This window comes from Ambystoma mexicanum, chromosome 7q (genome assembly GCF_040938575.1).
Source record: "Ambystoma mexicanum isolate Mex_15411 chromosome 7q, UKY_AmexF1_1, whole genome shotgun sequence".
Classification (NCBI taxonomy): domain Eukaryota; kingdom Metazoa; phylum Chordata; class Amphibia; order Caudata; family Ambystomatidae; genus Ambystoma; species Ambystoma mexicanum.
Window position 1 is genome coordinate 959,883,123 of NC_090941.1, and position 12,536 is coordinate 959,895,658.

A 12,536-nucleotide genomic window follows, 5' to 3' on the forward strand; every position below is an offset into this window, starting at 1 on the left:
ATTTCCAATGCTGCCAACAGTTTTACGGCAGAGTTTGTGTCCTAATGTTTTAAAAATAGGCTCACCTTTTACTGGTGTCAATTGAAGAAGATCTCCGAAAACAATAATGTGTGTTCCGGCAAAGAGCTCTTCGTAGTTTGTTTTGAGTACTTCTTGTAATCTGAGGTGAATCAAAGCCTCCATGCTCACTTCATCTTTTAGTAGCATTTTCATTTGTTTTAATTCTCTGCATAGTTCCATTGCAGCTTCTGTAGACAGTTTGTAATAGTTTAATTTGTTTTGGTGTTCTACTGGCAGGAGTAGTAATCGGTGTAAAGTGACACCGCCTATCTTGTAGGCAGCTAAACCAGTGGGGGCAGTGACAACATCTGACAGTTTGTTGTTTGTCAATTGTTGAAGGAACTTACTGATGATTTTGATTAGGAATGTTTTGCCAGAACCAGCTTCACCACTGACGTACAGTAGTATAGGTTTGTAAATTTGGCAGGTCCATTCTTTGTTTTCATGTTGTACACCATGTGCAATTTCTTTTGTTACTTCTTGAAAAATGCTACGTTGCTCATTGTTTAGTTTTGATTGTAGTATAGTTAAGTCTTCTTTATCTTCATACTGACACATGGTGTTTTCTACTTCTGTCATAGCTAATTCTGCCTCATTTGTTATTAGTGGTTCTCCCAGTGGTTCTTGGCTTCCTGTTACAGAAGCTTGACTACTGTCAGGAGTGTCCTTATCTAGTTGGGCCTGCAGTTCTTCTTCGTGTTGCTGTTCATTGTGCAACATTGTTTTGTACTGTGTAAAGTTTACATCAGTTATAGTGCTTTCATTTGCTTAGTTATCTAGTATTTCTTCTTCTTTTCTCCATGGTTTAAAGAGTTGTAGCAGGGACATGAAACATAGTTCTTTATGTTGAGGAGTCTTTAATGACAATTTGACATGATTAATTAAATTTGGTTTGGTGAGTGTTACTAAGCTGCCTTCACAGTTTGTCACTCTGTATTTACCTTTTTTTCATCAGGTTTAATATTATTTTTGTATGTGAAGATTTGGGCTATGTGGTATAGACAGATGGTTTCCAAAGTATTACTTCTGTTTGGGTAGTATGTGTCCAATAAATTGTTTTTTTTAAAATGTCTTGGCTGTTGGGATCACATTTGGCTATTGTTTCTATATCTTTGTATGATTTTAGAACTCTTTTTCTAGATTTAGCAGGACCAATACTTAGCCATACTATATTTTCAGATTTACCATACAATGTATTACCAGTTAAATGATCTACTGCTTCTTAGGATCCACATTCTCTGGGACACTGTTTTATCTGATGACAGGTCATTCCAGAGGTCCTGGAGCTCTGTTTTTTCTGCTTTGGTTAAGTATGCTGTAACATATCGTGCAACTACAGTGGAATTGTCTGCAATGTACTGCACATCTATGTTTGCATTCCATAAGTGGGCAATGATTGCATTGTAATCATTGATATATTTTTCTTCTTCTGTTCTTTTTATGTAATATGTATTTTTAGGTGATTTACCTTTAACACTATGTCTAACTGAAGACATGAGGTTGTTCACTTGACCTGTATTTGTAACCAGTCTAGGGAAACCAAAGCAGCATTTGGTGTAGTATTTACCTTTGTTTTTGTATTTGCGACGACAATATTTGCCAGATTTGTGTCTTTGAAATTGTAAAATTTGTGCATGAAGATCACTATTGTGGCTTCTGATGGAATTTCACAAGTGACATATTTTTCAATAAACTGTAAAACAGTGGCATCACTGTCTTCACCAAATTTAGGAGCATCTTTAATCCATAAAAGCATGTGGATATGTGGTGCTCCTCTGGCTTGGTATTCTTTTCTCCAAATGAAGTGTTGCACTTCTCCAAGGGGAGGAACAGTTTTATTACAAATAAAGTGTAGCATAGCAATGAAGCGATGGTGAAAATATCTTGAAACATTAACAGGATCCAGAGAACAAAGTTCTCCAGGTGTTAGTATGTCTATGTTTGTTTTGTTTTTGTTTGATATGCGTAGGAAGTCATGTAAATCTTCCCATGCATATTCTGCACAACTTAATGTAACAAACCAAGTGGGTGGGCCAAGGTTTCTGATCATAAAACGTACATCTCCATGACGTTGAAACCAGAACTCTTTAGTACCATGCATATTTGCTAATAGATTTGTAATATTTGATTGTAAAACCTCATCTTTTTGTTGCACTTTTGTAATAATTGTGTAGCTGACATATTTTGAAAGTGGGATCCTGATTTTAATGTGTGTGCAACTCCGTAACATAAAGTTGCTAGTTCACTTTCAAAGAGTAGATGGAATATGTATTCCATATTTTGTCTAAATCTGGGATCTTCAGAATACATCCGGTATTCTGAGCGGTATTCTAATGCTGATATTTGAATAGGTCTATCATCATACCTTCCTCCTTTGCCAGTAGGAAAGCGTAGAGGAAAAGCATATGCTTCTATACTTTTTCCCATATGCTGTTTGCTGATCCTTTTGTTTGACGCATTTGGTATGTTTCTAGTGCATCTTCTATGGTTTCATTAGAGTGCAATGGATGAATTGTATAATGGTCTAAAGTATTTGATATTGTAGCAGGATCTAGGAGCTCAAATTGACCAGCTTCTTGTGTCTCTTGAATTATTTCAGTTGTATCCTTCAAATTTATTTTTGTCTTCTGTAGGCACTCCATTTAGTAAGATAATTAAAGATTGCTGCATTGGACATTGCACTCCCAGAGTATGTACGTTTTCTTTTAGATCTAATGGTAAATACACTACTTTTCCACGAATACCTTTCACTAATTCAGAGGGATGTAATTTTGCTGTTTTTGGTTGAAGGCGAATTATTGCTTGAAATGGGTGCACTGTTTGAATTATGATGCTCTCATATGAATTAAGTTGTTGTAGCGGTTTTGGTATTGGATATAATTCCAAATTATTTGTGATAGCTTGTGAAGGAGTTTGGTTGTTGTCAAGTTTTGTAGTGCAATAACTGCAAAGTATTAAGGGGTCAGTTATTTCTTATTTGTGTCCTGCTATAAGGTAGAGAGCTAATTCAAACCATTTAGAATCATCATTGTCTTCTATTTTGTATCATAGGTCTACAGATTTTGTGTTACTTTTATAAAAAGTTCTGCGCCAACATACACACACATGATTTGGTACTTCAGCTGATGTACTTTTAAATTTTAGTATTTCTTTTTTGCATGTGTGTAGTAAAAGGTTGCCATGCATAGAATTGTTGCTAATTTGGTTTAAAGCTATTTCATTATGTAAGTGGCTTTCACTTCCAAAATATTTTTTCTGGATATAGTCGATTTCTTCAAGTAGGTCTTTTGCTGTACCATGTAGAAGAATGTTATTTAAATTGGCTAGTGCTAAAGCAGGACTTTTAGCATAGTACAGTTTATAGACTAGATTTCTTATAGTTGAATGATGTGTTGATAACCTTTTGATATCTTGGAAGATGGTTTTGCAAGTAGGTCCTGTAATGCAGGCCAATGAATGTCCTTGTAGTCCTGTGTACTTTCACACTGGACAGGTATCCATATTTTGCAGTAGTTTAATTTTGATTTTTTCTTTGCCTTGCACATATTGATTCAGGAATTGGCGTAAAGACTTGAACATTTTTTGGGGAATGTTACACATTGACGTGCATGGCTATTTGTACACTAGGCGTTCTGATTCAGTTGAATGGAGAGGTAATTCTAAGTTTTAAGGGCATATTTTTGTAAGCAGTACTTCTTGTTCCATTATCGTATTATTAACTCTTTCATAACCTCGACCACTGCTATGTATGGCAATAGTATTTGTTTGATTTTGTTTGTATGCTTCTTCATTAAAGTATGGTTCTGTGACTCCATTCACCTCCGCAGATACTTAAGAAGTTCTTACTGTTGACATTTCGTTTATTGAAAAGTCTTTTTTGTAATTTAGTCATTAGTTTTGCTAGTGGTTTAATTTTGTTTAACACTAAAATAAATAACTTTCTTTTGAGAAGAATTACACTGTCTATCAACGCTTCTAAGATTAAATTCCTACGATAGGTTTTAAGGGTTGAACCTGGTTTCTCTCCTGTTTTTATAAGATTTTGAAGGACTCTGTGATGGAACATTTTGGCTAAAATACTTTTCTTGGTATGCACACTTTCCACTATATCAAGATTTATAGAAGCAGTTTTACATGTAGTGATAGCTGATTTTTTGTTAATTGTTTTCTGGTTTGTTTTACATTTTGATAGAGGAGGCAAAGTTTCTGTACTTGAAACATCTTTTGTTTCACTAAATGACTGTATTAGCTGTTTTGTTTCAACTTTTTTTACAAATTCTGTTAGAGATGAATGCTTATGTTGGACACTTTTATTTTCATTTGCTCTACTTCTGCGTTGCTTTCTATGGACTTGATTTTTGGTAGGCGTTCTTTGGGGTCTGTTGAAAAAAATAAAGAAGGTATGGGTTGGGGTGTTCTGCAATGTATGTGTGCTGTGTGCATGAGTGTTTGAGTAAGATGATAAAGATGTATGTAATGGTGTGTGATTGTGCATTGGGCAACTACAACTAGCAGGGATGGGTATTCTTGAATTAATGTGTTACTAAACTGGGGTTCACATGACAGAAAAAAGTAAGCTAGTGGTGTGGAGAAGTACAACTAGTAAATCTAATGCTATGCAATCAAAACAGTTGTTTGTTCTATAACATCAACATTCTAGTGGCTGAGTTGGGTAATTTGTGTGTCGAAAAATAGGAATTTGTGTGCCATTCTGGCTGTAAATCGCTGTTTAAAAATGGGGATTTTTGGACAGAATGGTGCACAATCTCTATTTTTAGGCACAGAAATAGCATGAATTAACCTTACAGTGTGTTTGAGTAATAATACAAATATCATGGTGGTATTCAACTTACTTTTTTTCTAAAATAAGCAGGTTACTTCTTAGTTGTTCTTTGTACTTCAAATTCGGCTGCTTCTTTTCAGGAGAATGGTCTTCACTGCAATTGTAAAAGAAACAAATTAGTAATTTTGTTTGTATATAACACTGTTTTCAATTTAGACATTGATTTTTTTAATTGACATCCTCAGCGCCTTCCTCAAAACCATAAAAACTATCTTATTCACATAAGATACGTCACACCAGTTGAATACATATCATATGTTCTTAATGAATAAACTGTATTGCAATGACTAACTGTAGCAAACTAAATATCTTTACTATGCCTTGTGAAATTCCTAATGTACCAGTGAATATCACTATTCCTGTAACTAAGCTCTTGAAAGTTATAGTACCTCAATGTCATGGGCTGCTTGCGCTATATAAATATAAGTAAGTAAATAAATAAATAAATAAATAAATGTTTATGTTATTGTACAAGCATTGTTGTTTGAGATTTGAACATAGTGTGTGCATGCAATTTTGTTTGACTATATTCAGTCTATATATTTTATTTCAAAAATGTTACTTCAACATTATTTGAATATGTGTGTGTAAAAATAAATTAAATAGTATACAGGTTTGTAAGTGATAGTTGATTTTGGGAGATGGAAAAAAAGACAGTAAATTCATTTTACGGATTATACAAGGTAAAAGTCTGTTAATCTGTTTATATGAAACTAGAAGAATTGTACATGTACTTTACAGAAAATATGCATACCTGTAGTTTGTGTTCATGCATATGGATATGCATGGAGCTGCAAGTAGAAATCTTGGAGATTTGTACAGTGTTTCTTGTAGAAGGTGCTTTCCAATGAAATGACACTTGTACTCAGAGAGATTCACAGTACATTTGCAGTGCTGATCTATGATGATGCAGTTAGAGGTAGAGGTCTTCTATGTGATTGGTAGATGATCATGTGACTACTTAGCTACATCCAATGAGGGAATGGCACAGAGAGTGAAGTGGAAATGGTAGAAGGGCTGACCATGTTACGATATGTCTGCAGACATGCAGTAGTTCGCGGACATCGGGTGTTACATCCGGGGATTTTTGGGCTGGGAAGCCATACAAATTAGAATGAGCATAGAAAGGGATTGGTCAGGAAAGTTTAGTAGGTGTGTTGTGCCAGTAGAGAGTTTCTCAGATACTCTTTTTGCTGAGAGAAGGACAGATAGCTATGGCTGTGTGTTTCAGAAAACAGATTGTTTGGATTTTGTGAGATTCGTGGATACATTGGTTGAAGGTGCATGCAGAAAGCTGTGGAGTAGCTGTAGATCTTGGATTTCCACACGTGGAAGTTCACTGGCATGGAGTACGTGGAATGAAGTGGTTGGACTTGCTACCTCTCTGTGCTACTTTGGAGACAGATCAACATCCAGATATAATTATAATTCATTGTGGAGGGAACAGTTCAGGACATGTGTCTGGAATTTCTTTGCAATTTGCAATGAAAGAAGGACTTGGGAAGGTCATGGACATGTTTCCAAATTCTCAAGTAATTTTTTCATGGATTGCGCAGAGACAAATGTGGCTTCGTTCTTCTTCATTTGGTCCACAAATGAAGAAATCAAGGCGCAATGTCAATAAGGCTGTTTGCGCCTTTCTAAGAGATTTTGGCATGTCCTCTTTTCACAATGAAAATATTATGTTTCATAGTACATACATTTTTTGCAGAGATGGAGTCCATCTAACTTATGCTGGCAATCAGATTTTTCTGAGAAATATGCAAAATGCATTGCGACCTTTTTTAGAATTACAGCATCCATTTTGTAGTAGGTGTTGAGTATTTATAATTTTTCAAACACAAACACCACCAAAAGGCTCTTTTCAGAGCCACCACTTCCTCCCAGAGAAAATTGCAATGGTTATGATAGGGTAGCACCCCAAAATTTTAGTTGTCCATGGACTGTCCGCAGATATCTAAAAAATACAAAGGGCCCTGCTTCATTTATTTTCACTTCTATGTTTTAACTGTTAAAGGCGGCTCTGAAAAGAGCCTTATTTTTTTTTATTTTTGTTGTTATATATTTTTTTTGGTATTTTATACAAGACACACTAGGAGAGGAGGTGAAAGGAGGGTAAAGGGGAGACACAAACCACGGGGATAAGAAAGGGCGCGCTGAAAGAGGAAGATGTAGAGTGGGTTTTATTTGGGTAGTGAGTCGATAGTCTCAAAAGCACTGCGAAGTCGCTCCCCCCTACAGAGTACTGCGTCGCAGTACATACACACAACTGTGACCCTCGAAAGGTAAGGGTCATCAGCATTGTGTATGGCCTGTGAGGCAGCTTGAGGAATACGCTTTCCCATAGGAGTGTTCCTTGTGGTGAAAGGATCAGAAACGGAGGATGAAGTAGAGGAAGTCAACCTGCTACGCTCCTCGCAAGGTACAACCCTGCAAATGGCCCCAGTGTGAAATGACCTTAGGTGTCGCTTCATGGAAGTGGTCCCAAAACTGCACGAACCAAATCTCCCGCGACTGAGTACCATTTTGCACTTGTTGCAGGTGACTTGGTTCGCACAAGCCTTATGACCATTCCCATGAATGGTAAATAACCGCCACCCCCAAGACTCACGCCGAGTGCGGGTAGTAGGGAGTTCAACTACCTCATCCTCGTCATCCTCTTCTTCCTCCTCTGCATCCTCACTCCTGTTCCCCTCTTCAGGCCCTTGGGGAGGTGGTGGTGGTGGAGGGGGTGGAGGTGGTGCCGAGGCAGATGCAGCACCAGGTGGCAGCAGTGCAGCCATGGATGCCATCAGGTTCAAGATGCAAATCTGCAGGTGGCAGTAAAATTCGCTGTGCTCTGTAGAATAGCCAGAAACACAATGAGAATAACCTCTAGGGCGTGGTCTTTTATAGGGGTGCTTGTACGTGGTTCGTGGACATGCGCGCTGTCCGCGGACAGATCGAACACATTGAAGGTTCAAAACGTTTCAAAAAGTATGTAGAAACTCAGGATTAGTATGTGGGACTTATGCTATGGTGAGTTTTTATTGAAAAATATTGTGGATTACTTGAAAATGTACTTTTAAATTGTTCGGGGACACGAACAGTGTCTGCATTCAGAACACACGATCAGCATGGGCGCGGTCAAATGATCGCTTCGCGAAAAAATGTCAGCGAAGGGAGCGGCTGTCTGCAGGACACCAAAGTCACTGACATTGGTTTGCGCATGCGCGTTGATGTTCTACGGACACTGTTCAGGTGCTGAAGTAATTAAAAGTCTGTCACACGTCAAACGAACAGTTACAGACAGGCGTTTGTTCTTAGAACAGTTTCAACTTGCTTGCGAACAATACTGACAGAAATAGCGTTCTCAGGACACCTCCATTTTGTTTATTTATGCACATTTGAGGACACCACATGTGTTCTTAGAACAGTTTCAACTTGGTTGAAAACAAATCGGACGGGCATAGCATCCTCAGGACACCCCTATTTTGTTTCTCTACGAACATTTCAGGACACCGCGTTTGTTCTTAGAACAGTTTCAACTTGCATGCAAATATTACGGAGAAGTATAGTGTTCTAAGGACACCCCTTTTTCGTTTATTTACGAACATTATAGGGCACATGATGTGTTCTTAGAACAGTTTCAATGTGCCTATGAACAAAACGGACAGGCATACCGTTCTCAGGGCACCCCTATTTTGTTTATTTACGAACATTTCAGGACACCGCGTGTGTTCTTAGAACAGTTTCAACTTGCATGCAAACATTGCGGCGAGGTTTAGTGTTCTAAGGACACCCCTATGTCGTTTGTTTACAAACATTATAGGGCACATGACGTGTTCTTAGAACAGTTTCAACCTGCCTATGAACAAAACGGACAGGCATACCGTTCTCAGGACACACCTATTTTGTTTATTTATGAAAATTTCAGGACACTGCATGTGTTCGTAGAACAGTTTCAACCTGCTAGCGAACAGTGCGGACAGGTATATAGTTCTGCAGGACACCTCCATTTTCGTTTATTTACCGACATTCCGGACACCCGCGCTGTCCGCGGACACCTAAATTGCTTTTTTTTAAAAAAAACATGAAATGATTTAGAACACATGATTTAAGATGTATGATTAATTTATGACGGAGAAGGTGAGGCAGAAACTGAAACAACAATAGGAGAATTAGGGGTTTCAACAGGATTTGTATGAGGTGAAGAAGGGATGGAAGTCTCATCAAAACATTTTGGGTCATGGAGAGGGTTTGGGGATAATTGACTGGGATATGGTGAGGGGGGACAGGCGCATGTGGGGCAATGGTACATGGTTTTTTGTTTAAAATGATCTTCCACAAAGGTTTTTAAATTATTAAAATTAGCCAACAATAGATCCATTTTTTCTTGTATGCTGTGAAGAGTCTTATACATAACAGCTTTTTCTGTAGTACTTTCTATATTGGTATGCTCTGTACAAAAAAATATATATATGTTAAATTTATATAAATTAATAATAATTAAATAGTTTGTATTGTAAAGTGTTTACCATTAGATTCACTATCTTCTGACATTTCCTCATGTGGGAAATGCTCCTCTAGCCACTCCAGAGTACTAGACATTTCTGTGAGAAAAAAAACATAATATCATTTTTTTTAATCTAATACAGAAAGTTTATAAATATATGAGTAAAATGCAGTACACTTACTATTTCAGGTAAGGTATGTTGTAAGTGGTCTGTAGATCTGCTGTTGTCCTTGGTTGTGCAGTGTCTGTGAGGTAATTATGTTGGAAGCCTATCTTTGTTCTTTTGGTATATTCCATTTTAGAACATATTGTATTTAAATGAATGGTTAGTGCGTTACATATATGGGTTACACTTCTTATGTATTACTACATATAATGTGTATGTGTGCTGGTTTGTGAATTTGTAAAATGTTAATATGTTATGATATAACAATTAAATATACCCCCCCAGAATTTTTGGGTAGTGGTGCTGTTGTCTGAACATGTCCGCGGACATTAAAAGAGTTTGCGGACATCAAACTCAGTAGGGTGGGTTCAGTATGTTCAATTTGACATGTACATAAAGTCAGAGTTATTATTATTAAATTGTGCTTCTAATAACCTATGAAATTCAGTGAAAAAACTTTGTTAAAGGGACGTTATGGTTAAGTTGCGCTACTAAAAACCTAGGAAATTCAGTGAAAAAACTTTGTTAACGGGACGTTATGGTTCCAATTAAAACCGAAAAACCCTTGAAATTCGCCAGTTATGGTAAGCTAAGCAACCATAACTCACGCCACCACCATGCACTACTAAGACTAACACCCACGACATCAAAGACGACATCACAAATGTCATTGATGACATCACTGATGACATCACATGTGTATTTACTTTTCATGAAATTTGTGTACAAGGGATTCTTAGTATAATGTTGAGAAAAAAGTATCAAGGATCATTGCAATAAATATCATACCCTAATTAGCGCATTGAACGATGCATTGATATAATTAGCATTCTATTATGGGGTTCTATCTAGTATACTAAGCTACTCATACAGAAACATAACATTGTGTGCAGTGTACAAGATGAAGGTATAATATTCGTAATGTTAATATGTTAAATAATGAAATGATAATTGTTTTCTTAATAGATTTTTGTGTACTGTGAAATATGTAATAAGTAACTAATAAAACACATGTATTACATAATTGCATTACTATAGACAAAACACAAAGACACAAGAACATATACCAATATGGGTATATACAGGGAAAGTGAAGTTAGCAAAAAAGCACAAGTAGTAGCAGAAACAATTCATAATTTAACTGATTATTTTCATGCAAATAAATGATTGCTCTGTTTCAAAGCTGCTATTTACCATAAGTATATGTATCACTTGATGTGATTGGACCCTAAGGAAAGTAGTGTGAGTACAATGTATACAAATATGACCATATACAGGGAAAGTACAGCCATAAAAAAAACAACAGAACTATCAGAAAGTGCTCATAAGTCTATTGATTATCTTTATGAACAAAAAGGATTGCTGTCTTTCAAGCTTGTGTCTTCCCGTATGTATATGTTTCAAATGATGTGACTGGACTCTAAGGGAATTACTCTAAAAACCTACTTGAAGGATACGTCTACAAATAAAATAAAAAATTTAGTTTCTGACTGTTACTGAAGAAAACCATGTGGCCTAGATATGTCAGCAAAAGAAAAAAGAGTGAGCCAGACATGTGATGTCATCAGTGATCACAATATTGGAACCTGGTTGGGGTACATTCTATTCAAGTATTGCTTTTTCTTATGGGGGATTCACTCCACAGTGTTGAGTTCCTGATTTTTCTTTATCCTTCCAGGTTTTTCACATAATATGTTGTTTCCCAAATAAAACTTAACAATTTTATTTTGCTTCTTTGGAATGCAACCTTTATTAAAAAATTAGAGGTGTTGATCTAATATCTCTCAGCTACTAAGAAAATTATATAAGTCGAGAGGTAGACTTCATGAAGCTGTTTCATAAGTCATATTTGTTAAAAAACATCATTTGGAGTATGTGGACCAGAGGTAGTCAAAAACAACTCCTATTTCTTTCGATTCGGAGATGTATTTCTTGGTGAAGACTCCGAATCTACTGTTTTAGTAAAATTTATACGATCCCTTTTCGTGTTGAGATAAAAAAATATGACTTGATTGAAGGATTTCTCTGACCCGTCATTGTTCAAATCTAGTCACAAGGAAGCCGACCGGTTTCAGTGGTATTGAGGTAATTGGGACCACTTTCTTCAGGGCTAATGACCGACACCCCTTGGTGTGTGGTCTAATTACTTCTGCTGGTAGTGGTGAATCTCAAAATTCAGAATAGGAGATTGCCCTGTATATGGAAGAACAAAAGGGAGGGAGAAAAGAGAGAAACAGGGGAAAGTGCTATTAGAGACATATCCTGTGCATAGCCTCGTACTCATAGAAGGGCATATTGTACACATCTTACCCATTAATGGTGAAGCAACTCCCAAATGTTGGGGTCCTGGGTGTGGGTAGGTAGATTATTTACCAATTCCCGTATCCAAGATGATCACACATTCCTTATTCATCTACAAAAGAAATATAGTCTTTTAGATTGAGGTGAAAGAATGAAACTAGAAGGATGACTGCATAAGCGTCAGTGAGCATTTATAATTCAAAATCGTTAAAAAACTAGCTTTTTCAATTAACAGGTTGACTCCTGAGGAGTTTGACCTGTGGAGTTCACAGGCCCAGTCAAGATTCCCCATGTCATGTTGTCATTAAAAACAACCCATCTACTCATTCTCTGTTGTTTGTAACCCATATGGGGCTAGGAATGAACCACATTATTGTGTACCAGGCCAGCCTAATATATGGAGGAAAAATATGTATGGGGCGACCTGAGATGGGGATATTAGTTCAGCCCATCATCTGGTTTTTCACAAAAGGCAGGGCAACCCAGAGCGCGGTTCACAGCTGGGGGTCGCGTAACTAATCTGTGAAAGCTGTGGTCTCGCTGCATATCACTCGGATATTTTAAAACTGTATGTGTTACCTAGAATCAAAAACGGCCACAAAGCGGCAGCAATGAGGCTAAGAAGCCGTGCATAGTCAGCATTGGCCTAGACATTTCTTCTATTGCTTACC

The 12,536-nt window shown here is 37.0% G+C and overlaps 1 protein-coding gene across 1 annotated transcript in view; it reads left to right on the forward strand.

The window, feature by feature from the left end:
• LOC138528419 (retinal guanylyl cyclase 2-like) overlaps nt 1-12,536 on the forward strand; it is a 772,203-nt gene that overhangs the window by 454,844 nt on the left and 304,823 nt on the right. The window lies entirely within an intron of this gene.